We start from the raw sequence: 4,251 nt of genomic DNA, 5'->3' as shown, positions 1-4,251 counted from the left end.
TTGGTAAGTGCTCCCAATGGAGGGGGTCTGAAGAATAGACTTCAGCATGTCCCTGAAAAGGGGGGTTTGAAATTTTGCAGGACATTCCTAGGTGGGGAAATGATGGTTGGTGGGACTGGTTGACGGTTCAAGTAAGATACAGGGGCCGATAGGCAGCCCTAGAGTTGAATTTTTTCCCTTGAATGCCTAGAGGGTAGTGGATTAGGGAATTATGCATTCTTGGAATGCTGGAAAAGCAAGCGGTGCTTTGATCTGGAGGGAGTGAAGGTCTCTATCTCACTTTACACTCATCTCCGCATGGTTTCTTTGTTCAATCTTTGTTCAACCTTTTGGTTTATACATGTAGGCTATGCATGGGGCTTGTCTTTCTTCAGTGCATGTCAGGGGGAATCGAGTCATAGCTTGTTGATAATTGTAAACCCAGTGAGGAGGGACCTCTAACTCACACACACTGAACTGAAGAAAAACCAAAATGAGTTTTATTTTAAAAACCGATGACTCTACTAAGAGCCATCACTTAGCAAGACAGTAGATTATAATCCTCTATCTGGGCTGTGAAAAAAGTGACCTGTCTTTCCTGACCAGTTTGTATTTAAGAACAACCTATGGTATTTACTTTTCATTATTTTTCTATGTTGTTAATGATAAGGCCCACAATCAAGAAGAGTGTTTAGCGAATGCTGGATATCGGGTCTAGAACTTTCTGATAATATTACAATATACGTACGTCTAAAAATAAGTCTTTCTTGGATTAGTCTTTCTTTTTTCTCTTTCCTTCTCTCTTTCTATCTTTGTTTCACATTTTCTCATCAGTAATTACTTTGGTGTATCTTCATGGGTCAGCACAACAAATATAAAAGTGACTGACCATAAGTCCAGGAAAACACAACATTTTGCAAACCATTTATTTGAATAGAGATCTGGATTTACAGTTTTCTAGAAAACTCCACACTCAGGTTTAAGAATCAAATTTGGAAGAAGTACATTTTCTATATTGTGGATTATGAATTTACAAAATATATGAATGAATCAACCAAAAACATCCCCAGATAAAAAACAGGGATAAAAACAATGATTAAATGTTTCAGTTAAGGATTTCTTTAGTAGATTGCTCCACTATTTTTTTAGACTAAACACTTTTCTTTTTGACATTTATATTTGTTTCCACAATCTCCTATTTTCCTCATTTAGCATAAGATTTTAGAATCTTTGCAATGTGATAGACATTCAGAGGCATTTTTTAAAGTTTTCTTTATTGTTGAGAACACTGACAGCATGCAGGATCAAAAATAATAGAAGTTTAAAACATTTTAATATTTGTACAATCCTATACATAAGTATATTTATCTTTTATTAACCAGTAAAAGAGTTTACACACGGAGAAATAAAATATATTTCTTTCTTTGTCTCTGTCTCCCGCTCTCCTTCTGATTTCCTTCTTCCTCTCTCAGCAAATGCTTTCTGAGAATTTAACTTTTGCTGAATTTGCAATATAAGAATTACTAAGATCAGATATTTGCCTTCAAGAACGCATAGTATTGGTCACACATAGCTGAATGCAAGGCAATGCGGCAAGTGCAGTAACGTAATTTATCACAATCTCTGAAATAGGGAGGATGTAGCTGTGCCAATGTTCAGTCTTTAGGAAAAGGAGAAGTTTCCAGATGATAAAAATACAGGAAAAGGGATGGTTATGGAGTGAAGAGAAAAGGTGATTTCATAGGTCTCTGAGTGCTTTTGTACAAATTGAGTTAATATCACAATTTTTTTTTCTATATGTGTATATGAGGGCATTTTGGAAGAAGATGCATGCGCCCTTGGGTATTTGTAAATTTACCTCATATATGACCACATCATGGATTGGCTCTTGAAATTCAATGCATAGTGCTTGTCTTTTCTCCCTTTAAAAGTTACACATTTACTTGCAGAAAATTTAAAGAAAATCAAAATTATAAAGAAAAAATACTCACAATGTCACTTGTAGAATATAAAAAAAAATAAAGGACTAACACAGTCTTCGGCCTGAGCTGTGGTAGATGGTTCCAGCCCAGTAGACTGGGATCCTGTGAACCCAGCACTGCTTCTTGTGGAAGCCTGACCCCATTCTCAAGCTTTCTCCCTTTGTTTCACAACCATGTCCACCAATAAAATGCTAATTCACCAGCTTCCTGCCTTAACAGATCCAAAAACAAGGGGAGAGACAGTACTTAAATATAGCTATGACATACTGAAGTTAATGTGGAGCTGAGGAAAGCTAAGAGGAATTGTTCAGATGATGAAAAGAAAAAAAAGTCAGCTCTTTTCCTGATGACACAGCTTCTCTACTGTATAAAAACACAAAAACAAAAACATAACAAAAAGGGCATGGTAAATTGGTCTGTTGATGACATCGTCAAAGTCATAAATAGCAACAATTGGAAAACCACCTCCAAATACTCAAGTAAGAAACCACTTTTTAGGAGAAACAGCCCCCCATAGACAATATAATCTGGTCTGGGTTGAGTCCAGAACTTGTGTCCTTCTTGAGCAGAACTGATTGTACTCCCATTCAGTTTGAATCTGTTTGGGTGCTTAATGACCTTGTTTTTGGGACATCAAACAAACCAAGGCTGTGATAGAAAGAGTTGCTATCCCAGCATTCATTTCTCTATCGGCATCTCCCCATGTTTCATCAGTGAACTAACTGTCTGGACTCTAGGAAACATTGCAGATGAAGGCTCATCTTTCCCAGACTTGGTTATCAAGTATGGTGCAGTGGTTTCTTTCTTGGTTCTACTTAAAGTTCCTGATATGTCATCTTTAGCAAGTGGTTACTTATGTAATCTTACCTGGACAATTTCAAATCTTTGTCAAAACAATAATCCTTCATCTATTAGATGCCTTTGAGCAAATTCTTCCTACATTAGTTTGTCTCTGCATCATGATGATCAAGAAGTATTAGCAGATACCTGCTGGGCTACTTCCTGTTTCACTGAGTCCAAATGAACAGGTTGAAATGGTTGTGAAAAATGGATTTGAGCCTTATCTTGTGAAGCCCTTAGGGGCTACTGAATTGCCAGTTGTGATTCATGCACCAAGAGCCATAAGGAATATTGTTACTGGGACAGATGAATGGACTCAGGTTGTAAAAGATACAAGAGCACTAGCTGTCTTTCCCAGCCTGCTAACTAACTTGAAAACTTATATTCAGGAGGAAACTGCATGGACAATGTCGAGCATCACAGAGAGCTATCAAGAACAGACACAACAAGCAGTGAATCAAGGATTGGTCTCTTCCTTCATTAGCATTCTTTCTAAGGCAGACTTTAAGGCACATAGGAAAGCTCTATGGATTATGACCAGCTCTACAAGTGGTGAAACAGTTGAGCAGGTTGTATACCTTGTGCATTGTGGCATAATAGAATCATTGATGAACCTTTTAACTGTGAAAGCTACCAAAATTATTCTGATTATTCTGGATGCCATTTCAAATAACTTTCAGGCTGCTGAGAAACTAGGCAAAACTGAGAAACTTAGTATAATGATTGAAGAATGTGGAGGCTTGGACAAAATTGAGCTCTAGAAAACCAAGAAAATGAGACTGCATGTAAAACAGCATTAAGTTTCATTGAGATGTACTTCTCTGCAGAGGAAGAAGATGATCAGAACGTTGTGCAAGAAACTACTTCCGAAGGCTATAACTTCCAAGTGCAGGATGGTAATCCTGGGGCTTTTAACTTTTAGATTGCAAAGCTGAGGTATAAATTTATTTGTGTACCATGTTTCATATAACTTTGTCTTGCAAAATCTCTACTAAGAACTCTTTTTAAATGTGATTTGTTATGTAGCATTTTTTATGATGAAAGTATATTAGAACATTTCCAAACTGTATATACTGTATGAAACTTCTTTTTTTTTTTTGATATCTTTCAAAAATTCCTTTATTAACATTTTATTTTAAGTATGTCAGTTAGTTAAGCTTTAGATGGTTGGCCTATTGACAAATGTTTCTAAAGCACCTGGAAAAAGTGATGAATACGAGGTAGTAAGTCATTCCCAGTACAGAAAAATTGTTCCCATCTCCCTTAGCTGTATCACTTTGAACAGTGTGCAGATTTTATATTTTAAATTAATTTATTTGAAACATATTCACAAATGATACAGTCCATCTAAACTGTGCAATCAGTGGTTTTGGTATGATCACAGATTGTACATTCAACACTGCAGTAAATTTTAGAACAGTTTCATTACTCCTACAAGAAAAAAAAAAAC

At 36.2% G+C, this 4,251-nt stretch overlaps 1 pseudogene; it reads left to right on the top strand.

The window, feature by feature from the left end:
• The first annotated feature begins 2,148 nt into the window (after positions 1–2,148).
• On the top strand, positions 2,149–3,723 carry LOC101425394 (importin subunit alpha-1 pseudogene; annotated as a pseudogene).
• The last annotated feature ends 528 nt before the right edge of the window (positions 3,724–4,251 follow it).

The sequence above is a fragment of the Dasypus novemcinctus genome, chromosome 10 (assembly GCF_030445035.2).
Source record: "Dasypus novemcinctus isolate mDasNov1 chromosome 10, mDasNov1.1.hap2, whole genome shotgun sequence".
Lineage (NCBI taxonomy): Eukaryota > Metazoa > Chordata > Mammalia > Cingulata > Dasypodidae > Dasypus > Dasypus novemcinctus.
This window is presented reverse-complemented; position numbering and strand designations above follow the sequence as displayed.